Genomic DNA, 26,271 nt, shown 5'->3' with positions numbered 1-26,271 from the left:
GCAATGGTTAGAATCCAGTATTGCAGGCTAACTCTGTCCACAACCCGGAGTTCGATCCTTAGCTGCTCAAGCTTGACTCAGCCTTCCATCCTTATGAGGTCAGCAAAATGGGGATCCAGATTATTGGGGGGCAATAGTGCTGTAAAGGACTATGAAGTGGTATATAAGTCTAAGTGCTGTTCCTAACACAGATTGGAGGCATTCAGCTTCTTGTGAATTTGAATCTTATAAACTATGAATGTACAGAACAACATGTGTGATTTATCTTTTATATTCTTTGAAAACAAATTGATTTAAAGCTATACATTACTTCCATTTTTTTTCTATTACTAGATTAGCGTTATTAACTGGAGTGTGCTTCTATTGCTGGGAGGGAGAAATAACCCGTTTTTTTCTCTTCTGTAAAGTAATTTTTTTTTTTACATGTGTGTTTGTTTGCATAAAGTATTAATTTTAGTATTTCGGGATTTATTATTGTTCCGAGCCAAGCAGAATTGTGTTGAGATGGCTGTCCATTTACAATATGTTTAATCAATAAATAAGCTGGAGCATCTTTTATTCATCCATTCCTCATAGCAGGGCAGCCGGAAATAATATTAAAATTACAAAAATTGCTTTGGAAAATGAGCATTGGACATTGGACATATTAAGTATGAGGAAGCAGAACCCCGTTGTACTATCTAAAGAAAAGTACATTCCACTGAAGCAAAGGATAAGGAAAATGGTTGCATTGTATGTTTAATGCTAGATAGTTCTTAAACCTGGACTTGTTTCTCCTTTACCAGATATACTACTATCCCAGACATTTCTTCCCTATAACTATGAACAGTTGCAGTGGATCTTTTATCCAGTCTGTACAAGCCAATCATGCTAATTCAAGAAATATGTTTAAAGCCATTGAACTAACACTGCAAACGAGTTTTGTAAGCAACTATCATGATCACTGACCATTAACAATCAGTCAAGTATAGGAAAATTGGATTTCACTTGGCACAAGCCTTTGCATGCCTACTTGCTATCATTAAGAAAAAAAAATAGACAATACAACTTGATGTGAATGCAGTAATGCTAAAATCTATTCCAGAATGAATCTGCAGTATTGATAAATTGGGACCTGGAATATTTTCCTACAATTGCCAGGAAGCTGAAAGTGAGATTCCAAAGAACTAAATCAAAACCTCTAATTCAGGGATATCCAAGTTTAAGACTTGTGGACTTCAATTTCCAGAATTCCCCAGCCAGCAAAACTCAAAATTATAGATAACACTAGTTGTTTCAACACACTGAATCTCTATCAGACAAAAATCATCAAGCAAAGGAAATACATCACAATATTATAATTATTGTTATGGGGGCCGTGGTGGCTCATGTGGTAAGATGCTGAACCTGAGCTCTGCTGAGGTCAGCAGTTCGGCGGCTCGATTCCTGTGAGCGAATAAACTGTGTAGGGACAGAAAAGGAGACTTCCCCAATTGCCTACTGGCATTTAGGCGTCCTGCGGGCAAGATAACACCACCTGAAAAAATTCCTTTCACAGTGGCAGCCAGCCACTTCGGTCATCCCTGGCTGACACATGCCATATGCTAAAAAAAAAATAAAATAAAATAAAAAATGTTATACCCAAGGGATATAAAATATATCCCACAATGGTGGCTGGAAGTTGAAGTCCACACATCTTTGTCAGTATATAAAGCTTCATGAATTGGAATAGACATGGTAACAGGTCAGCCAGTGGGGACTGTCTGGTGAGCCAGATGGCTCGGAGCCTGCACTGATATAATATATATATATTATTTAGCTTCTGTGATTATTGAATCTGTGATTATTGATTCTGTGTTTCTGGATTCTGAGTTCTGTTTCTGTCTTCTGCATGGGTATTGTATATAAAGAAGTTTCTTATATAAAGAATATTTTATAAAGAATTCTTATATGCTGAATTGTTTAGATTGTTGAATCTAAGTGTTCGTTAGATTGCTGCAAACTCTAACAATCTTAAAGTTGTCTAAATTTAGAAATAGTATTCTATGTTGTGGGATTAACAGGCAAAGTATTTATGGGAAGGGATTTTTTTTTTGTACTTACATTGTAGAAAGTTACCACCCACCCCTCTCCTAGAAGAATGAAAAAAATTGAGAAATATTTTTAAAAAGGCAGGATAAAATATGCCCCCTAAAAGAGAAATAAAAATCTTAAGGGAGACAGAAACTTAGAACCCCAGCTCCCTGCCCCCTAGCAGATACTAAGCTAAGACCAGCTTTTAGAAATGCAGATTTGGCAATCCATTACTCCAGTGGTGAAATCCAATTTTTTTTACTACCGTTCTGTGGGCGTGGCTTGGTGGGCGTGGTGTGGCTTGGTGGGCATGGCAGGGGAAGGATACTGCAAAATCTCCATTCCCTCCCCACCTCTGGGGCCAGCCAGAGGTGGTATTTGCCAGTTCTCCAAACTACTCAAAATTTCTGCTTCCGGATCTCCAGAACCTGTCAGAACCTGCTGGATTTCACCCTTGCATTACTCCCTGCAGCAAGGTCTGAACAAAGGTAGGGTTAGCCCTCAGCCACAATAGGAACTGCCCAACAAGCCCCTTCATTGCATCAGCCAAACTTCAACCAAGCTTAGCTCAGACAAACTCCTAGAATTTATACATGGCACCATGGGAATCTGACAACAGTCAATAGAATACATGTTCTTGCCCAGGAACAGGAAGTTCAAGTGCAAAGCCCAAGAGAAGGTATAAAAACCCCTCACTCTCAACTCCATGTGGTCAACTGCCCAGAATCACACGTGCTTGGTGGTTCTGCTTCATCAATAAATGGACCCTCTTTCCAATCAGCCTCCAGCCTCCATTTTGTCTCCAGTACCTTTCTCTCAGCTTGGAACTGGACCTGGATATTTCTTCCTACAACATCAATGACTGCTGAAAGAAATGAATCTAGCAAAGGGTCTGCAGTGTCTGTTTTTTAGGGATTGGCAGTCAACAGATGGCTTGATGGTAAAAGACAGTATCCAGCACTTATGTTGCCTTGGTGCTTAGCTAACATCTTTTTCCCTACATAAAGCTGCATAGAACTTCTCAATAGCTATTTAGCATAGAGCTTACTGATTATATACAAAACGCTGATTATTGAATAGTTGTCAGGCTTTTGTTTTCTTCTTGTCATATAGATTTGGAATTATGATGGTTTTGTCCCATCTTCTGGGATGTCGGTAGTGTTGTCAATAAATGTGAAAAGTGCTGTGAGAATTGGAACCAATGTTATTTTTAAAAATGTCAGCAGGAATAAAGTCACTACCAGGGCCTTTATTAGACTTCAAATGCTCAATTAATTGTCTTATTCCTCTAATGGATACAGATGGACAGTGGGCTAACCTTTCAAGAATTATTATGGATGCCAGTGGAGTGCTGGCATCTGTGCCACTTTTGAAGCACATAGTGACTGGAAGTAGTAAGTGAATGCTGGAATATGGGATTCAAGCCCAGTGCTAAGATTTTGTGATACATTATGCCAGAATGTGTGCGAATCTTTTGACTTTACTGCTTCAGTAAATGGACACCAATTTTTTCTAGCTGCTTTCTGTTTTAAAATGTAAGATTAAATGTTGATATGCAGGGAGGATTTGCAGCAGAATCTGAGGGTTTATGAAGCCAGTTTTATTTCTGTACTGATTATAATTATTATTACTCCTCTCCAGGGGTGGGTTCCACTTACCTTTATTACCAGTTTGCAACGGGGCTGCATGCACGTGTTTCACTCGCATGCGGGCGCATTCCTCTACGCAAGTGCAGAAGCTTCTACGCATGCGCAGAAGCATTTTGATGACGTCAGGGTTGGTGGGCGGAACCTCCTGCTGGTTTTACTACCGGTTCTATAGAACCGGTGCGAACCGGGGCAACCCACCACTGCTCCTCTCGCAGTCCCTCTGGCTCCTCCCCCTCCCACCAAAACCTCCTCTTATTTCCTCCTCCCCCCACTACATATAATTATAGGGAAAATCTGTATTTGCCTATATGTACTCCTCATAAAGCCATGTTTTATGCACTGTGTCTTGGAGTATGCACCTTTGTTACCTTGCTTCATTAGAACTTTGCGTAATTTGACAGTACAGTTTTCAGGGTCTAGTAATTTGTAAATCCCACCGGTCTCATTGCTCATCATTTTTCATTTAATTTGTTGTAGCACTTCTGAGTGCAATAATTGGGTAACAGCATAGTTTATCTTTTCAGTCCAATTTGTTCTCTTGCTGAAGGACTTCTCAGAAGAGATCGAAACAATTCTGTGAAAGCACTCAGGGTTGACAATTGTTAATTTACAACACATTTTCACAGGGAAGAATTGAGCCCTTTTTCTAGAATAGAATGGGGGGGGGAAGGGGTCTCTTCCCTAATTCGATTATGATTTGCCACAGTCAGCAAGACATTAAATTGCAGTTACAAATATATAATTTTAAATAAATATATTCAGGACATTGCTTGTTTTCCTGAATAATAATAATAATAATAATAATAATAATAATAATAATAATAATAATAATAATAATAATAATAATAATAATAATAATAATAATAATAATTTTATTTCTATACCGCCCTTCTCCTGAAGGACTCAGGGCGATGTACAGCCTATTTAAAAACACAAGACAAAACAGCAGTTAAAAATTAAAATGATTAAATAGAATTGGCTCAATTTAAACCGCAGAAATTTAAAATACCCCAATTTAAAATTATTATGTTGATAGGCCAGCCTGGCGGAACAACAGGGTCTTCAGTGCGCAGCGAAACACCCAGAGGTCGGAGATCTTACGTATTTCCGGGGGCAGTTCATTCCACAGGGCTGGGGCTCCCACAGAGAAGGCCCTCTCCCTGGGTGTCGCCAGCCGACATAACTTGGCTGATGGCACCCTGAGGAGACCCTCTCTGTGGGAGCGGACTGGCCGGTGGGAGGCTATTGGTGGCAGAAGACGGTCTCGAAGGTAAATGTGAAAATGTGCATTCTATCAATTATATTCACAGTTCTTTCTTTAAATAAGTCTTTTCAATAATTTAATTTCTCATCCTATTGAATGTCATTAATCTTATTATAGTTTTTGACAAAATGCTGAATCTCAGATCAATTACAAATCATGTTCTGTGCAAAACATAAAGGTCAAAATACTGTTATCTATTAAAAATAATTTCATAAATGATAAGATTCAGCCTTCAATTTATCATTTTGTGCAGAAGGTCTTTAAAAAAAGGACACAGATTGAGGTTGCCAAAAATGTCATGCTAGAAGTAGCTACAATACATTACATTTTTTCCTCATATTTCTTAAATAAACTCTCATGAGTATTATAAATAAGTTGTAGATTAACATCTTTTCATTTATTATAACTACAGGTTTCAAACCTCCTCATTTCTAATTTTCTCAAATATGGCCTTATTTTTTTTACAACATGGCTTTTGCAATCGGAGATGTCAGGCTGCTAAAAATTAGATCATCAAAAATATTTTTGTATTCCAAGGATGATTATGTTGGGTAGTTTGATCTTCTGAGTAATTTTAAGGCAATTCTCCTAAATATCCGTCCTTCATTATATTTAGAATGCCATTCAAAAATTAATTTTAACATGATCTCTGCTTACAAAACCAGATTTAGCCAAAATGGGTTGCTGTCAATTACAGTTGTGATCACTTCTAGTTGCTAAAAAAATAATTGTGACATTAAACAACACTTGTTTGGCTTTCTATCAATACGATTTTATGTAAAATGAATGTATATAAAAATGTGACCCACATTTAGCTACCTTCCGGCTATTTTAAACTGAATATTAAATCAATGCAGTAACAAACTTTCTATAGACCATTAACTACTTCGGTCATCATTTTCACTTTACTATTTCCCAAGAATTAATTGTACCTAACTGGGAGAAAAGCTATATATAATTATGCAAGTAACCTAAATGTCACTTTCTGCCAGTAAATTTTTTTGAAAAAGGACAAAAATAGCATTTGGAAACTAGAAGGAAGAAAAAGCAATGTGATTATTTCTTTGGATAGTTATCCATTATGAATAAATGCAATAATGCAGATGCCCTTAAAACTCTACCAGTTATATCAACAATCCTGTTTCAAGGATTGTTCAGTGAAATGAAGAAGTTTGAAACTAGTAAAATGGCAATTTTCAGTATCATGTTTTTTCCAAGATTAATGGCTTAAGATTCCAATAAGAGCCTTGGTAGTACAGTGGTCTAAGGCACCCTGTTATTAAGCTGGTTATTAAGACCAGCTGCCTGCAATTACTGCAGGTTCGAATGTCGCCAAGGCTCAAGGTTGATTCAGCCTTCCATTCTTTTTAAGGTAGGTAAATTGAGGACCCAGTTGTGGGGGCAATAAGCTGACTTTGTATAAATATACAAAAAGGATGAAGGCTATTGCTGAGCACATTGTAAGCCACCCTGAGTCTCCGGAGAAGGGCGGCATATAAATCAATTTTTTTTAAAAAAAATGGCTGTATTCTACAATTAATTTTTGAAATTTGACTATTGGGATTCCCTATTAATCAGGCATCAGCCATGTCCTGATTAAAGCTCATAGGAATCAGAAAGTTAAAAGACATCACATATAATTAATCCATTCGGGGATTGTGCTTATCAGAGCACAAATTTTATTTTGGATAAATATGTTCACTTTTTAATGAAACAGAAAATAAATCCTTGCGTGGAATAGTTTTTTTAAAAAATATAATCAAACTTTCACAGGCCTCTACAAAAGGAGCAGCATAAAATATTGTAACTCATCATTTCCAATGCCCTTCTCCATTGTTTAATTTTAGTTTAATTTAAGGTAGCTGGCAAGAAGAAATATTTCCTATGGGTAGGTAGTTAGAAATCTGGCTTCGATTGTTTAACCAGATTTGTGATCTGTTGTTTTATTGAACTTCTATGAATGTCAAAGTCCTATGCAAAAATAAACTCGGTCAAGAAATGGGAGTTTTTATTCCGATGTCCTTTACTAAAAAGATTTGAATTTATCTTCAGGAATGATGTTAGGCCAGCTGATGGGAATTTACATTCTAACCATAAATAATACGGTTATTATCCTGATTGCAATGGTGAGAAAATCTAATTCAGTTGTTGTGCCCTATTAGTGGGCTATTTGGAGACACCAATATAGATCATAAATTTGGACTGCACCAATTAATCTGTCTATGTTCCTAATACAATTGCATTCAGTAAAGTAATTAGAAGTACAACATGGTCTCAAATATCTTAAGGAGACTTAGAACATAAAAAACCCACTAAGTATATTTTTAAAAACTCCTATGCTTTCTCTAGCACAGTCAACAGACTATTTAATTATTTAATATTTAGTATACTTCCTACCATTAGCCTGAACTACAAACCCTAGGTATTTATTTGACTCTCCTGTTTGAATTGGTCTCTATGAATTTGCCATCTGTTAGATTTCCAGCCTCTCCCCCCACCCCCACACACAAAACATTTTTACTTTGGTTATGGCTAATTTATTAACTTGAAGCAAAAGCGATATCTACAAAGCCTTTCTCATTCCTATCAGAAAAAAATTCTCCTTTGCCAGAATGATTTCATTTTCAAGCAGTTTGAGAGATTACTGATTACACTTGCAGACCAGAGGTGGTATTCAGATGGTTCACACCGGTTCGCACAAACCGTTGGCGGAAATTTGGCCAAGGTCGCCAAATTGGTAGCAATGGCCAGCTGGTCATGCTCCTGAACCGATTCCCTGGTTGCTGCTCACTTGCCCCTCCTGCCATGTTCATCGCTGCCACATTCTTCACACACATGCATCCCATTCCCTTGCAAGTCCAATGGGATGCGCATGCACGAACATGGCGGCAATGGCAGCAGCTTTTTCTGCAACCTCTGGTACTTTTCAGTGGCCTGCGGCTGGGAGGCTTTTTTGCCAGTTGCTTTTGGCTGATTGGGGGCTACTGAAAACTCTGGTCAGCTTGCCTTCTGGACTCTGGACCAGCCGCTGCAGAAGGTAAGTAGCCTGAACAAAGAGGCAGTGGTGTGGGAAGAAGTGGGGCTAGGGCCGGGGCCGCTAAAGGAGGGAAAACAGAGGTGACTGGCAAAGGGAGGACAGGAGTAGATAGGTGGAAATTCCAAAAATTTTTCTACCTTTTCCTGTGGGCGTGGATAGGTGGGGGGTCATGTAACTGAGTGGGCATGGGTGTGAGTAACATCAAGTTGGCAATACCCACTCAGTCACATGTCCCTCACCTAGCCACGCCCACTGAACTGGTAGCAAATTTTTTTGAAACCCACCATTGTTGCATGTTTCACAGGATTTATTTATTTATTTATTGTATTCTTGTACAATGGGATAAATGCTCATATAGTCCTAGTCTTTGGAACACTTCCTGCAAGATCTATGTTGGTGAAATGCTGCAAAAAAAAGGGAATAAAGACCCTACTAGTCACTACTAGGAAACTAGAAATGTCAACATCCAAAATACCTTAGAAGCTGCTTGAATACTTTATTTGGCCAAGTATGATTAGACACACAAGGAATTTATCTATGGTGCAGAAACTCAGTGTACATGCCAAGCAACAGAATAAAGGTAATCATCATCATCATCATACCAATAAGAGGGGGGGGATTAAGAAGATAATAAGAAGGATAAATAATAATACTACAATAATACTACATGTGTAAATGCACATAGACATTAGGCAGAACTGTGACAATTAGATGTTTAGCAGAGTGATGGCATAAGAGAAAAAACTGTGTCTAGTTTTCTTAGCTTGCAATGCTGTATAGTGCCATCCCAAGAGGAGAAACAGTTTATGTCCAGGATGTGAGGGGTCTGTAGATATCTTCTCAGCCCTCCTTCTGACCTGCAAAATATACAAGTCTTCTATGGGAGGCAGGCTGCTTGCAATTGTTCTTTCTGCAGTCTTTACTATCTGTTGGAGTCTGTACCTGTCCTGTTTGGTTGCTGCACCAAACCAGATAGTTATAAAAGTACAAATGACAGACTCAATAATTCCTCTGTAAAACTGTTATCAACAGCTCCTGGGCAATCTGAACTTCCTGAGTTAATAGTCTCGACTTACAAAAACATCTTGCACTAGAAACTGAAGTTACATCTTTCATCATCTGTATACAGATGGGAGGTTGAACAACTAGCCTTGTGGTGCAACCGGAACAATCTTGAACTAAACACACTCAAAACCGTAGAAATGGTGGTAGATTTTAGGAGAAACCCTCCTATGTTACCACTTCTTACAATACTAGTATCACAGTAGAGACTAGTGATCAACAGTACTAGTATCAACAGTAGAGACTTTCAGGTTTCTAGGTTCTATCATATCTCAAGACTTAAAATGGACACCTAACATCAAAAACGTCATCAAAAAAGCACAACAAAGAATGTTCTTTCTGTGCCAACTTAGAAAGCTCAAACAGCCCAAAGAGTTGCTGATTCAGTTCTGCATTGAGTCTGTCATCTGCACCTTTATAACTGTCTGGTTTGGCTCTGCAACCAAACAAGACAGATACAGACTTCAACTGATAATTAGAACTGCAGAAAAAATAATTGCTACCAACCTGTATACTGTATGAGTCAAAAACAGGGCTGTGAAAATATCTACAGACCCCTCACATCCTGGACATAAATTGTTTCAACTTCTACCCTCAAAACGAAGCTATAGGGCATTGCACACCAGAACAACTAGACACAAGGACATTTTCCCCCCATGCCCTCACTCTGCTAAACAACTAATTCCCACAACACTGTCAAACTATTTACTAAAACTGTATTACTATTATTCTTCTCATCCTTCCTATTATCTATCTCCTCCTACTTATGACTATAACCATGTTGCTTGTATTTTTACGATTTATATTGTTCTGTTTGTTTCTTAGTATGATTTTATTCAGTGGTGAAATTCAATTTTTTTTACTACCTGTTCTATGGGTGTCGCTTGGTGGGCATGGTGGGCATAGCAGGGGAAGGATACTGCAAAATCTCCATTTCCACTCCACTCCAGGGGAAGGATACTGCAAAATCCCCATTCCCACCCCACTCTGGAACCAGCCAGAGGTGGTATTTGCCGGTTCTCCGAGCTACTCAAAATTTCCACTACCAGTTTTCCGAATTACTCAAAATTTCCACTACCGGTTCTCCAGAACCTGTCAGAACCTGCTGGATTTCACCCTGATTTGATTGCTTAATAATCTATGACTATCACTAAGTGTTGTATTTTATGATTCTTGATGAATGTATTTTTTTCTTTTCCTTTTTTTTCCTTTTATGTACACTGAAAGCATATGCACCAAAGATAAATTCCTTGTGTATCCAATCACACTTGGCCAATAAAGAATTCTATTCTATTCTATTCTATTCTATTCTATTCTATTCTATTCTATTCTATTCTATTCTATTCTATTCTACTCTACTAATATATTTTGTAAAAATTGCCCAGTGTTAAGCAGATCAACAGAACTGTAGAAATGAAAATGGGGAGTAGGCGGAAAAAAGGGGAAAACATCAGCAAACATGCACAAGATTGCTTTGAGGGATGGTAGAATAACAAATGGTCATTAGAAAACAGTTTGTGGCTCCCTCGTACAATATTTCAAAAAAATAGTTACCAAGAGATGCCTCATTAACGAACTTCATCTGCTGTAGTCTCCATTAAACAACTATGTCTTTAAAAAGTTAACTCCTCGATGTTATCAATCTCTCTGTCAGTTTATATTCCAAACAATTCCATTAAAAGGAGCCAGATACTTAGTTCTTAATTTTTTACTGAGATAATTCTATAACACCTTAAAAGATTAATGTTTTTCTGAAGTAAACCATACGAAAGAAGCTTACGTATTCATTCTCATAGTCATGTTATTCACTCTAATAATATAAATTATGTCTTGATTTAAAAATTAAGAGGACTGCCTTAGGCAAAGAAGCTCATTGCTTGTTTTTAAAATGAAAATCTTTTGAAATGAGCCTGATTCAGCATCCAGTATAACCATATGCTGGTGGTAATAAACAACAGGTTAAAATCTTCATCATGTATTCTGTTGGTAAAATCCCAATTTACAGATTACCATTAGAAAACAGCAAGCTCTATTTGAATCATGGAAAGAGGTTTGAAAGAGACACTGAAATAAACCAGGTAGTTATTTACTGTTTTTTTTTAATGAATAATGTAAAGGTACAATGTATAAATAGGGATGGGAGAAAATGGTGTGGCTGAAATTTCAATGGGTACTTGCTCAATTAATATTTCCTGAACTTACATGAAAACTGGAATTCAATCAACCCTCAACATGCTCCTCTTTCTCAGTTTTGCCGAGATGCAGTTAAAAAAAATGGTGTGAAGAAAATGTGTCAGATTAAGGACTCTTCATATAGCTTTTACTAAGAAAAATACACAGACTGTTAAATAAATGAAGAAGTGAAGCCTGGAAAATAAAAAAAAAAACCCCTGAAACCAAATGGTTGGTCCTAGCACAAAGCATGAATATCTGCATTGGTAAACCAGATTTATCATTCTATAAACCAGAGTGGCAACTCAGACCAGGCTTGTTTATCCTCTGCCAACATTTTATATTACCTAAAAAAATATGGTCTTGATTTGAATTATATGGAAAGAGGAGGAAAAGCAATAAAATGAGTCAATAATGCAAAGATTTCACCTCAAGCCTCATGTCTCAAAGCTAACCACAATGAATGTGTGGAAAAACGGAAGCATAATATATCAGCTCAAGCATCATACTGCCAAGCATGGGCAATACAACTACATCTATATTGGACTCGGTAGAGCAGAGGTGTCAAACTCGTTTTCATTGAGGACCACATCAGGGTTGTGTTTTACCTTGGGGGGCCGGGTGGATGTGGCTGGGGTGGGCATGGCCAGGATGGGTGTGGCCAGCTCGACATCACTTGTGTCAGCGGTGCCTGTTGTGGCCGGGTTTTTGGCTGCAACGGCTTCTGCCAGCGAAAACGGAGCTCAGGAAGGCTGTGCACGGCCTGCTCCTGAGCTCCGTTTTCTCTGTCAAAGGTACCAACGGCCGGTCCTTCACTTTCCAGGGCAGCCCCAAGGGCTAGATCTAAGCACTCCATGGGCCGGATTGGGCCCAAGGACCTTGAGTTTGACACCCCTGCTGTAGAGTGCCTGAAAGAAGAGTCAGGTATTCCAGGGTTTTTTGAAAGTTAAGAGGATCAGGGCCACTTGGATTTCAGGGGAAACCTTTTCCAAAAGGGAGAAAGGCCACAATACAGACATCTCCTAAATTTTACCAAATGACTCTGACAGAGGAGACCTAGGGCTTCTTCCTCTCGCTTGTGGAGTCCTCAGCCAGAAGGGATCCACAAGTAATCCAGCCCTGAGCCATACAGGGTTTTAAGGGTGAGAACCTAATTCTTGAATTGCACCTAGAAGGATACTGGAAGTAAATGCTGCATATACAATAACCAGCATAATTTGATGTGCTCAAAACAGCACATACCACTGCACTCTTAACCAGACGAAGCTTCGGAGTGCTCTTCAAAACTAGCCCTTTGTAGAGTACATTGCAATAGTCCAATGAAGAACTTGACTGTGGCATATCAAATTTTTCAAGTTTCAACTTCCAAACATTAGGGATGCTCAAGAGTTGTGACGTGCCTTGGGGATTGTAAAGATATTTTGGTTACTTTAATACAATTTAGATGTGCTTGGTAAATAACTACATAAGTACCATAACTTTTTAACATTTTGTTTGTTTCATAAGGCATGAGCAACTTTAAGAGAATCTCCTGGTCCAGGAACAAATACACAAAACTGATTTTTGCAACACCTCCCCAGACATAACTGCCGCCTACTAATTGAGCAAGAGCCCTGACTCCTGGAAGATACAACTGTACTAGCACTAGCATTTAGACTTATATACCGCTTCGTAGTGCTTTACAGCCCTCTCTAAGTGGTTTACAGAATCAGCATATTGCCCCGAACAATCTGGGTCCTCATTTTACCGACCTTGGAAGGGTGGAAGGTTTGAGTCAACCTTGAGATTCGGTCTGCCAAACTGCTGGCAGCCGGTGATCAGCAGTACTGCACTCTAACCACTGCACCACCACGGCTCATCAACTGAGTATGCCAACTCAGTCCAAGTGAGTGCTTCCCCATCACAAAGAAAATCTCCAGCTGCAACTGAAACAAACCTCCAAACACCATCTCAACCTACAATAATCCATCAACCCTACAGAGCCTAGTACTAAATCACCACCAGTGTGGGTTCTACTTACCTTTACTACCAGTTCACAATGGGAGCGTGCACGGCACACCTTTCTGTGCATGCACAGAAGCTTCTGCGCATGCACAAATCGTATCTTATGATGTCTGGGCGGGTGGGCGGAGCCTCCCAGCGCTTTTACTACCGGTTCTCAAGAACCGGACAGAACTGGGAGCAACCCACCACTGATCCACCCTCAGTGTGATACTTAAATTAGATATAAATATATACAGTAGATTATATTACGTACATATTTTCATGTCTAAAATTGAAAGACTAAATAGTGTATATGTAATATGACATTAAAGATATTTAGAAGATATTAGTTTGAAAACCACAGTAAATAATACAGACACCAACATCAAATAAAATGTCATTAAATAGTTTTTGTACAAAGAAGTAGAAAACCTAAGAGTAAAACTTGGAATCAAGAGCATTGAATCCATCTTTCATGTTTATAGTTTGGAACAGCTATTCTGACATCTGAAGACAGAGCTGACCAATATGATTTGCAGAAAATTGCTGCCTAATTGGGTCAATTTATTGTCAGAGAAGCTTTGTACTCTTTCATCTGTTCATTTTATGGTCACCTACACTACCTAATTATTCTTCCTTCCAAAGTAGGTTGCTTCTGCAAAAGATCACAGAAAGCACTACTGGCATTATGAGAATTCTGTCTTTAAAGATGTTTCGGTTTCATAAATCATCATTTATTCCTGGGTATTTTTCATCAGCTTTTTCAAAGTCATGGAGGTAGAAAACAACCTAAACAAAATAAAACTTCAAGCTTCCTAAGTTTGAAAAAGACCAATAGAGGAATACAGAATTGAAACGAAAGAATCAAGAGTTCCTTTTGTTCTTACAGGCAAAAGAGCTTTTTAAACTAAGCCCTTTTAGCCCTGCAGCTTCTTTCACTGGGGAATGGAGATGAAACGTGTTTTTTTAACTGTTGCTATATGGGAAGAAGGATATACGGTAGATATAGTTTCTCTAGCATCCCAATTCTCCACCTACTGACCCAGTTTCATAAATAATAGCAAGCTATATTTTGTCATACGGATAGGGCTATACAAGCTTGAAAAAAATGGATCCTACTTTTTCCCATCTTTTTTCATGAACACAGCTCCTATGGGAGCGCGGAGCTCCACCGCCACTCCGGAACACCTGCAGTTCAACGGAGAGCACCGGTATAATCAGGGAAGATAAGCACCTGTCAATGGGCAGAGCCGAAGCCCTGCCGCTGGGGAAGGCACAACGACTCAACCAGGAGTGGGAGTCAGCTTTTCACTCACAAATGCAGATAATGGGATGAGGGTTCAGAAAGAATTCTCCATGAGATGAAGAAGCACCCAGGAAATTGGTGAAGAGAAGCTATCCAACACATCCATCCAGTCTGAAGGACTGAGTCAAAAGCTGGGAGGCCCTAGCAACAAGGGCGGGACTTACAACTTTTACAGACTCAATCCTTCAACTGAACAGACGAGTACAACCCATTCCTGGCTGCTGTCTCCACCACTATGGAGAACAAAAGCTTTCCCTTCTGAAATAATCACAATTTCAATATCAGTTATTTATTTTATTTATTTATTTATTTATTTGAATCCCACGTTTATAATTTTAATAGTAACTTTGACAAAAATCTTGGAATCCTAGTGGACAATCACTTAAATATGAGCCAGCAGTGTGCGGCAGCTGCCCAAAAAAAGCCAATGCAGTCTTAGGCTGCATTAACGTGAAGAGTTAATGCCACTTTAAAATGCCTTTGGTAAAACTACACTTGCAATATTGCATCCAGTTTTGGTTGCCACAATATAAAAAAGATGTAGAGCCTTTAGAAAAAGTAGAGAAGAGCAACAAAGAGGATTATGGGACTGGAACTAAAATATATGAAGAACGGATGCAGGAATTTGGTATTGTTTAGTTGAATGAAAATAGCAATCCAATATCTAAGGGGCTGCCACAAAGAAGAGGGGGGTCAACCTATTTTCCAAAGCACCTGAAGGCAGGACAAGAAGCAATAGGTGGTAACTAATCAAGGAGAGAACTAACCTAGAACTAAGGACAAACTTCCTGACAAAACAATTAATCAATGGAATGGCTTGCTTACAAAAGTGCTCCATACTTAAAGAAAGTATTAGAGAGGCTCTGGAGACTGGGGACAGCAAAAAACATCACTTCCTGTCCAACCAGGAGTTGAGAAATGGGCCATTTCAGACCTCTGGAGGGCCTCCAGGCTGTTTTCACCCTCCCCAGATGCATAGATAGGATCTGGAGCCAGATGAGAAAGAAAAACAGGCCTACCGGGCCATTGCGTGCCAGGAGTGGGGGGGGAGGGGGGTTGTGTGCGCATGTGCAGGGCGGAGCGCATAGAATTATGGGTGTGGGCATGCACACACGTGAACCTCCCCCGCCCCCCCCCCCCTTCCTGGCATGCAATGTCAAAAAGGTTAGCCATCACTGGTATAGGGTTTTCTGCCTGAGCAAAGGTTTGGACTAGAAGACGTCCAAGATTCCTCCCAACTCTGTTATTCTGTTATTTTACAAATAACTAAAGACAGAAAACATAGCCAACATATATACTATTGCTCCCACAACAACAGCCTTGTGAGGTGAGCTTAGCTGAGAGAGTGTAAATGGCCCAAAGTCACCCAGCTGGATTTCATGGCTAAGGCAGCCCTTGAACTCATGGTCTGCCATTTTGTAAACTAATACTTTAATCACTAGACCAAACTGGCTCTTGTGTATTTAGTTTGTTCTAACTGCCACTTGTTAAAATTAACCAGGATCTAACAATCATAGTTTTATTTATTATGCAATCAGTTGCCCATGTTCAATAATAATAGGCATTTTGTTGCTTGCATGAAGAAACAGTAGGTAGGTATGCAGACTTAATGAGCTTTTGTTTTCAGTAATTTTGAGTGTTTTTTTTTAAAAAAACATTGACATCTTCTTTCCTTGATCCTAATATATCATTTTCCTCCTCACAAAATTTGGTTTTTCATAATATGCTAACTGGATTATGCTAATGGAATTATTGTTTCATTTGAGATTTGATCTGAAACCAGAGTAATCTGGGGGATCTTAACAAACAGGCTCAAGTACACTTCCTGGTTGCCTCCTATTTTCTACATACTATAATCTATTACAATAGTACTTACTGTCCACTACGATAATGGCAATATATAAATGTAATTATTAAATAAATATATTTATTTTATTATTTATTTAGTCGCATTTCTATGCCGCCCAACTCCCAAGGGACTCTGGGCGGCTTACAACAGAGAATAAAACAATGCAACAATATCCCATACAAAATGTTAAAAGAAGACATTAAAACATTAAAACGTTAAAACGTTAAAACACATACACTCTAATTTGTGACCGGGTCTCGCAATGTCACTATAATGAGATCAATGGCCCCAGGCCTGCCAGAAGAGCCAGGTCTTCACCGCTTTCCAGAAGGCCAATAGGGTGGGGGCGATCCGGACTTCAGGAGGTAATTGGTTCCAGAGAGCCGGGGCAGCCACAGAGAAGGCCCTCCCCCGCGGGCCCGCCAGCCGACATTGTTTAGCTAACGGGGGACCTGGAGGAGACCGACTCTGTGGGATCTTACCGGTCGCTGGGAGCTATGTGGTAGAAGGCGGTCTCGAAGATAGCCTGGTCTTGAGCCATGTAGGGCTTTAAATATCTATATAACAACCTAGTGTAAGCAACGGTATATGTGAAGCAGGGGTGAAATCTACTTACTTCCCTACCAGTTCAGAAGTGCATGCGTGACGCGCGTGTGCTTGCTTCACTCGCATGCACACACATCACATGCACGGGCAGACCCTCTGCGCATGCGCAGAGGGTAAATAACAGGTTACTTCCTGATTTTAACAATGACCGGGCAGGTGGGCAGAACCTGTGCTGCCGTTACTACCGGTTCTCCAAACCACCTGCTGCCATCGCTACCGGTTCACCCGAACCAGTCCGTACCGGTAGCATTTCACCCCTCATGTGAAGGTAACAGCACTTTTCACCAGGATAAAGCCTTTCAAATATTGACCAAGATCTGATGTATTGTGTATGTGAGTAGCAGGCTTACTGATTTTAGACTTAACAACAACAACAACAACAACAAAAAAAAAAACTTAGCAGAATCTGTACAGCCTCACTGAACAGCAAGTCTTAATTAAAACATTCAAAAGCCACTAAGTTATGAAACAATTGTGTTTACCTAAATGAAGTTGCTTTTTCACTGACAAAGTGTAATTTCATTCTCTCTTAGAACTTAACACAATAAATTTATGAAAAAGACATGTCTTTTTAAAATTACAGACATTATAATTTTTTTACCAGATAAATATTTTTGGCAATTGATCCTTATTTTAATAAGAAATCTCTTGATCGTATTATTAAGGGCGCTAATAAAATGTAAAATTCTTCACAGACACAGTTGGCTAATTACTGGCTACCACCTGTGGTGCCTCCTGTATAGTCTGTGGTTTCATTTTAAAAGACTACTATATTAGCTGATCCTAATAGACATATCAATTCATCACTCTGCTAAAATCCTAATTAATCTACAGATGTACATTACAGAACACAAGAGAAACAGTTGGACTTTCATGAATTATTTGTTGTGATTCATAGGTTGAAATTACAAATGATATTGTTCGAACAATACATTTGTGTGTATGTGTGTTTTGGGCAAGATTTTTTTTTTCTTTTTGTAGATTTTACGCAGGCCTGTGGATATACCAGAACATGGAACTTTGCATAGCCAAAAGAAAGCAGCAGAAGCACGAATTAGTAGCTACCAAGCAATATTAAAAAAAAAAGTTGATACACAAACTATAATTATACCACTAAAATTAAAATCTATAGGAACATAATTCTGCTTTAGGAAGAAACTGTATAATCCTATTCAACTTTGTAACAGTTATAAAAGAGAATATATATGTACTGTATTTTTCGGAGTATAAGGCATTTTTTTCCCTCCTAAAAGAGGCTGAAAATTTGGGTGTGTCTTGAACTCCGAATGCAGTTTTTTTGAAGCTTTTTTTCAGCCCTAATGAGGGGCTAGCAAGTGCTTTGTTTGTTACCCCCGACTCTCAGCTGTTCTTTAGAAGCTTTTTTTCAGTGAAATGATCTTTGCCTGCTCCCTCCGACTCTCAGATGTGAAGCTTTTTTTCAGTCCTAATGCTTTGCCTGCTTCCTCTGACTCTCACCTGTGAAGTTATTTTTCAGCCCTAATGAGGTGCTAGCGAATGAAGTAATCTCGTGGTTTACCTGCTTTTCTCATTGCTTCTCTCTCCAAAGATCAGTTGTGCTTTAGAAGCTGTTTCTTATCCCCAACCAGGGGATAAAAAACAGCAAACTAATGTGCTGAAGCTGACCAGACTAAGGATGCTAGCCAGATGAATACCTGGTAGGCAGATTTTCCCCCCCTATTTTCCTCCCCAAAAACTAAGATGCATTTTATACTCTGAAAAATATGGTAGTTTTGAGAAAGTCATGTTCCAAGAGCTTTGCAGATCAAAATCTCCATTCCTATCTTACTCCAGGGGAAGGATACTGCAAAATCCCCATTCCTTCCAACTCCTGGGGGAAGGATATTGCAAAATCTCCATTCCAACCCCAGTCTGGGGCCAGCCAGAGGTGGTATTTGCCGGTGCTCTGAACTACTCAAAATTTCCGCTACCGGTTCTCCAGAACCTGTCAGAACCTGCTGAATTTCACTCCTGCCCCACAATGTCTTAAGCTTTCATTATCAGAACCAAAAGGCCAGTTTTTTAGTGCTTGAAGGAGGAAGGGGCTTAGTAGTTTGTCTTATTTAGTCCATGCAGCCATCGTCATAAGCCTTTTGGGTGTTCGTTTGTAAGACAGGGATGAGCCCTGAGCTCCTTCCTCCCCTCTGTATTCTGAACACATTAAGGTGCTGGACCAATTTTTGGTTTGCCAGCTAGGCAACACAGCCTCAAGTAGATTTTCTCTGTGTTTGTAAAGAAGAGAGACTGCTCCCATATGCCCTGGAAAAGAGAGTAGTCCCTTGATTGCGGAAAAGTGAATGGAGCAAATCAATTTTTGAGATAAATTGTATTTGAAATGAATCACGCACAAATCCCTTTCTGGAAGAATTTTAGAAGCTTTGGCTTTGTGCCACTCCTCTTTTGACCAGTTGGGTAAGATTAAGTTAATAACACAGTTGTTAAGTGACTCTGCATTCCCCATTGATTTAGCTTGTCAGAAGGTCTCAAAATGTTATCACTTGATCCCATGGATACTGCAACTATCGTAAATATATGCCAATTGCCAAGCATCTGAATTTTGATAATGTGGCCACCAGGACACTGTAATGGCTGTAAGTGTGAAATACTGCCATAAGACGCTTTTTTCAGTGCTGTTGTAACTTTGAACGGTCACTAAACGAATGTTGTAAGTCAAGGACTACCTGTACCTCTTGCAGACTTGGGGTGCATATACAACCGTCCCTTCCCCCCAAAATCCAACAGCTTGGCAAAAACAAGAAAGATGTTTTCCTCACTGTACCTCAGAGCAGGTACTAGAATAGAATAGAATGGAATGGAATGGAATGGAATGGAATGGAATGGAATGGAATGGAATAGAATAGAATAGAATAGAATGGAATGGAATGGAATGGAATGGAATGGAATGGAATGGAGTGGAGTGGAGTGGAGTGGAATGGAATGGAATGGAATGGAATGGAATGGAATGGAATAGAATAGAATAGAATAGAATAGAATAGAATAGAATAGAATAGAATAGAATAGAATAGAATAGAATTCTTTATTGGCCAAGTGTGATTGGACACATAAGGAATTTGTCTTGGTGCATACGCTCGGTGTAGATAAAAAGACAAGATACATTAATCAAGAATCATAAGGTACAACACTTAATGATAGTCATAGGGTACAAATAAGCAATTAAATCATACTAGGAAAAAATCAATATCAATGTAAATCATAAGGACACTGTAACAAAGTTACAGTCATGCAGTCATAAGTGGGAGGAGATGGGTGATAGGAACAATGAGAAGACTAATAGTAATAGTAATGCAGCCAGTGGTGGGTTGCCCCCGGTTCACACTGGTTCTATAGAACTGGTAGTAAAACCGGCGGGAGGCTCTGGCCACCGACCCCGACGTCATCAGATGCTTCTGCGCATGTACAGAAGCTTCTGTGCATGCGCAGAAGAGCGTGCGCGTATGGCCCCATTGTGAACTGGTAATAAAGGTAAGTAGAACCCACTCCTGAATGCAGCCTTAGTGAATAGTTTGACAGTGTTGAGGGAATTATTTGTTTAGCAGAGTGATGGCATTGGGGAAAAAACTGTTCTTCTGTCTAGTTGTTTTGGTGTGCAGTGCTCTATAGCATGGTTTTGAGGATAGGAGTTGAAACAATTTATGTCCAGGATGCGAGGGGTCTGTAAATATTTTCATAGCCCTGTTTTGGACTTATGCAGTATACAGGTCCTCAATGGAAGGCAGGTTGGTAGCAATTTTTTTATTCTTCAGTTCTAATTATCCTCTGAAGTCTGTGTCTGTCTTGTTGGGTTGCATGAGGTGAACACTAGGAGATAAAGGAGGTAGAATTCTATTTGTGGTTTGCAATCAATTCTGAGCTCGGTGAAGTCTTCTGCAAAAGACAACACCTCAGGGATTGGCATAATTAGGAAGTGAGCTTTGGAAGTTAGCCTTTTCAATTGCTGTTTCTCTCTTCCTCCTTCTTTATAATAACGTTCCCCCTGAAATGATCCCCTATTCCGCTGAAGGCCCTCAAATCCTTTTTGGCAGACTTTAAGGAAAGAAATGTGAGTTCTTTTCTCTTGTAGTTTGGGAGCCTAATCAAATTAGAGATTATATTTATCTCTGATGCTAAATGCTGATATATTATACAGTTCAAAGCTATATTGATTTTAATAGACATCTTATATTTTAAACCTCTTTCACAAAAAGAAGATATGAAAGTCTAAGGTTTGGGATTGAGTTTAGTGGAAATAAATACACCAATAATTCTTAATGAACACATTAAATTGCATAAAAGTAGAAATAGGGTGTATAGTACTAGGATTAGAAGAACTAGAGAGTGAAATTCAAATTGTTGGAAGAAAATCAGAGGTGGATCTAACATATTGGATTGAACAGAATTTTCAATAGCAATAATTATAATTATGAAAAGATGCTAATGATGTCACTCACGGTTGGAAGTGAGCAATGCAGTAACCTCTCAGTGAAACTGAAGGAAGGAAGTGCAGAAACTTCAGTTTGCTGCTCAAAACTGAAGAAAAAAACCCCAGCAACTAAAATTTTATCAAGAGCCAGCTTGAATTATTAACAGACTTCTATCTTTCTACCATCAAAAATTCACAAAGCTTGACTGTAGCCATTAAATGGTTTTGGTACTCAATTTGAAACCAGTGGCCAATGAATACTAGTCCTCCCTTACTGGCTGAGTGACTCTGGGCTGGTCATTCTTTCTCAGCTTAAACCCATCTCAAAGATGAGTTATTGTGGGCAAAGAGAAGGAAACAGTTCTGTGCACCTTAGATTGTACAAAATAATAGTGGGCTATAACAGGAGGTGACGTGGTGGCTCAGTAGCTAAGTTGCTGAACTTGTCGATCGAAAGGTCGGCAATTCAGTGGTTCGAATCCTTAGTGCCGCATAATGGGGTAAGATCCCATGACTTGTCCCAGCTTCTGCCAACCTAGCAGTTCGAAAGCACGTGAAAAATGCAAGTAGAAAAATAGGGACCACCTTTGGTGGAAAGGTAACAGCATTCCATGCGCCTTTGGCATTTAGTCATGCCGGCCACATGACCACAGAGACATCTTCAGACAGCGCTGCTCTTCGGCTTTGAAACAGAGATGAGCACCGCCCCCTAGAGTCAGGAACAACTAGCACATATGTGCGAGGGGAACCTTTACCTTTATAACAGGAGGAGGAGGAAAAATAAAGAGATCATTACTATTTGGAAGAAAGACTATCTAGATACAGCTAAAACATTAAAGTGTGGAAATATATTGTGACAATAAGGATAATGCATTGTCAAGGCTGTGGTTTTTCTAGTTGTAACATAGGGCTGTGAAAGTTGAATCATCAGAAAGACTGAACAAAGAAAAATGTATGCCTTTGAATTGTGATAGTAGAGAAAATTATTGCCTATATCTTGATCTGCAGTAAGAACAGATCATTCAGTTCCAGGTGAAGTAAATGAAGGCTGCACACTGGAGGCATTAACAATGAAGCTAAAGCTTTGATATTTTTGGACAAATAAAGAAACATTAGAGAAGATGCTTTGAAAATTTAAAGGCGATCAAAAAAGAGGCCAGAAGGACATATACTGGCTACATTCTATCACTGACGGCACACAGTTCAGCTTACAAATAGTGATTTTTCAAATTACAAAATAGTTACTGATAGCCAGTACCGGGGAGATCATGTCACTGAGTTAGAAGCAACTAAAGGATAACAGAAGTATACTGACATTGATTCTGGTTGTAAAACAGATGGAATTCTTTCAATACTTTAATTTTTTCCCCCATCATCCATAATATTTTAGATTAGGACTGTCAAACCTGGATAGCTTTGCAGACAAGGCACTGTAATTTAATTGCAGACCAGCTGTCTGCAATTAAAGTAAATTCGAATCTCGCCAGGCTCAAGATTGACTCAGCCTTCCATCCTTTCTAAGGTAGGTAAATTGAGGACCCAGTTTGTGGGGTCAATAAGCTGACTTTGTATAAAATATACAAAAGTATGAAAGCTATTGCTTAACGCATTGTAAGCCGCCCTGAGTCTCCGGAGAAGGGCGGCATATAAATCAAATTAAAAAAAAAAAACAACCTCCGGGACATCGCGTGCTGGCCACATCCATGCCCAGTTTAGAGAAGGGGGAGTGGGAAGTCCTGATACATCATGTGATGCTACCATGACAATGTGAGTATGACACCCCTGCTTTAGATGCAGTTTTTAACCACATTATTTTGCTAACCACGAAAGGTACTTCATTATTAAGTTGTTTCCCACTCTTTAAATAGTGAAAACTCTTTGCTTAAATGTGCATCTAACAGATTTTTACATTGCATTATGTTTAGCTTTTGGTATAATCGTATTGCTATGCATGGATTCCTCAGCAGTAAAGCTTATTGGCATGAGATGCCTAGAGGTCCCAGAACCTATAGATGGAAGAACAGATTCTAGCAGATCCACTGCTAATCAAAATATTGAATATAAAGAATATACAATTTAAAATCACTTTACTACCTGTAAGTAGGCATAAAGTATATAAATTGCTATGAAAAGAAAACCTTCCAATATTTAAATGAGTGAAATAAGTTATTCACTGTTTAAATGTGACGGAAAAGGAATTTTTGTTGACTTCCATATTTGCTTGGGGCACATTTGCCCTATAAGAGATATTTCAGAGAAAATTGTTAAGAAAAATTCCCCATTAAATATTTTCTGAGAATGAGAAGATGCCATAAATGACTTAACTTATTTTATTAATGTTCATTTAGTGTTAACCTGGAAAAATTTGCATATTAAATAAATAACACATATCCACACTATCTCTTTGTATGTGACTATATACACCCTTATATTCTATCTGACCAAAAAAATAAAGCATTCAAATGAGCACTATAAAATTGACAGTGCACTGACACTTTGTCACATTCACTCCATTTTTAATGAAATACAACTATTGCTTTTAATTCTTTGGAGATAAAGCCTGCTTCCAAAATAATCTTCATAGGAGATGATTTCCAATGCACTTGAAAAATAATGAAAAGAGAATGAATCAGGAAATGGCCACATTGCTCTAATAAAACGTGTTCTCAGTTCAAATTGGACATTTTTTCAATACAGATCATTATCTATGGAGAGGAATTCCTACATTGTTAATCAAAAATCTGACTTTTGAAGTTTGCCTGTGTACATGATGAACTAAGTCTTTTCATTGCAACTTTGTGCCTGGGTTGCTTTGTTTTTACTCTACTCAAGAAGCTTCTAGTACTGCGAGACACAAACAGAATGTGTATCTATACTTAAGTGAAAATGTATTTATGAGATAGAAAGTACTTTAGATCCAAAGCCACAGACAGAACATTCATATTACCTTAAAGCACATCTTAAGAAATATTAAAGACAGGCCAGGATATGATGCTTATTGGTGCCAAAGCCAAGATTATGAACAATGAATGTCAGGATATATAGTACATCACACATTGCTCTATATCAGTAATGGCTAACCTTTTTATCGTTGCGTGCCAAAAATGGAGGTCACGCGGGGGGGCGCATGCATGTGTGCCCACACCCATAATTCAATGCCCCCCCGGACCCCGCACATGCCCGCACGATCCCCCTGCGCTCCCCCTCACTTTTGGCAAAAAGGTTACGGTGGGCCCAGGAGGCCAATTTTTTGCTCTCCCCAGGCTCCAGAGGCTTTCTTGGAGCCTGGGGGGGGGCTAAATCAGCCTTCCCCATCCCCCCGGAGGCCCTCTGGTGGCTGGAAATGGCCCATTTCCTGACTTGCGGTGGGCCCAGAAGGCCTGAAAATCAGCTGGCACTGAGCTAGGGCAATTCTCGCATGCCCACAGATATGGCTCCGTGTGCCACCTGTGGCACGCGTGCCATAGGTTTGCCATCACGGCTTTATATCCTTAACCCAGTGGTGGGTTGCTACCGGTTCGCCCATAGCAGCAGCGGCGGGAGGCTCCGCCCACCCACCGGGATGTCACCAAATATGATCTGCACATGTGCAGAAGTGGCGCGTGCATGAGCGAACCCAGTGGCAAAGGTAAATGAAACCCACCCCTGCCTTAACCATATAGTTAGTTCGCAGATAACACTACGACAGAACATAGTGTCCAAAGTTTGGGAGATTAATTAATATATTATTTCCTCTTCTAAGAAAAAAATATTATTAATTATATAATAATAATAATTAAACTTGGTTTATGAGCCATGCTATTAGGAGAAGCAGACGTATGAAATAAATTGACAATGAAATCTGTTGCCTGTTTAATAATAAATCACACTGGCAGCAAAATGCAGAAAAGAAAAGATGGCAGATGAATGGAAGGAAGAGGCTGAGGGTTGGGATTCAACCCTAGTCAACTCAACCCTGGTCAGAATATAACATTTGCCAATGTGAAGAAGCTCCTAACTCAACCTGTCTTACAGTGTATGCTTTCAGAAGAAGAACAAATAAGTTCTATGACATTAAATTAACCTTAATAAACTTTTCTGACAGTTGTATTTAATTCGAAATTAATTATTTCATATGGGCAGACTTTGAAAGAAAAGAGAGAGAGAACTACATTTCGATATTGCAGCATAGAATGCACTCAGACAGTTATCCTTTGAATACATTCATAATGTTCAATATTTCTCCATAAAATTGAATTTCTGTTCTGAAGTAATATCAAACAACCGACACAGTAATGGGATGGATGCAGGAGGCACAGCAATAAAGGAATTTGTAGATATAACTAGATCTAGATACAGATATATAGAATGCTGATATAGCCTAGATATAGCCTAAGTCAGTGATGGCTAACTTTTTCCAGACTGAATGCCCAAAACCCGAACCCCCAAAATACAATATGTGTGTGCCCCCCACATGCACCCGCCCTCCATGCATGCCCCCCTCACACACGTGCCACCCCCACGCATGCATGGCAGAGACCCAATGACCAATTGGCAGCAGGAAGTGCACACGCATGCACGTCGGAGCTGAATGGGGGCAACGGTTCACGTGCCCACAGAGAGGGCACTGTGTGCCACCTGTGGCACGTGTGCCATAGGTTCGCCATCACGGGCCTAGGTAAAGTTTTACAAAAGCTGTTAAGAAAAAGTAAACAATTCACTTCTAGGAAAACATTGGAAAGAGACTCATCATAATCCGGTTTTGATTCTGCTTGGTATAAAGAGGTCAGAGGGAAACTACAGCAGGTTTTCAAGATTCTGTTAGCATATCCTATAATAGGAGTGTCAAACTTGATTTCATTGAGAGCTGCATC

The 26,271-nt window shown here is 39.3% G+C and overlaps 1 protein-coding gene across 2 annotated transcripts in view; it reads right to left on the bottom strand.

Moving 5' to 3' along the window:
* PRKG1 (protein kinase cGMP-dependent 1) overlaps positions 1 to 26,271 on the bottom strand; it is an 884,536-nt gene that overhangs the window by 244,532 nt on the left and 613,733 nt on the right. The window lies entirely within an intron of this gene.

Source organism: Pituophis catenifer, unplaced genomic scaffold, assembly GCF_029215685.1.
Source record: "Pituophis catenifer annectens isolate HBS135680 unplaced genomic scaffold, rPitCat1.0.hap2 SCAF_6, whole genome shotgun sequence".
NCBI classification, from domain to species: domain Eukaryota; kingdom Metazoa; phylum Chordata; class Lepidosauria; order Squamata; family Colubridae; genus Pituophis; species Pituophis catenifer.
Note: the sequence above shows the minus strand (reverse complement) of the source record. Positions and strands in the feature narration are given on the sequence as shown.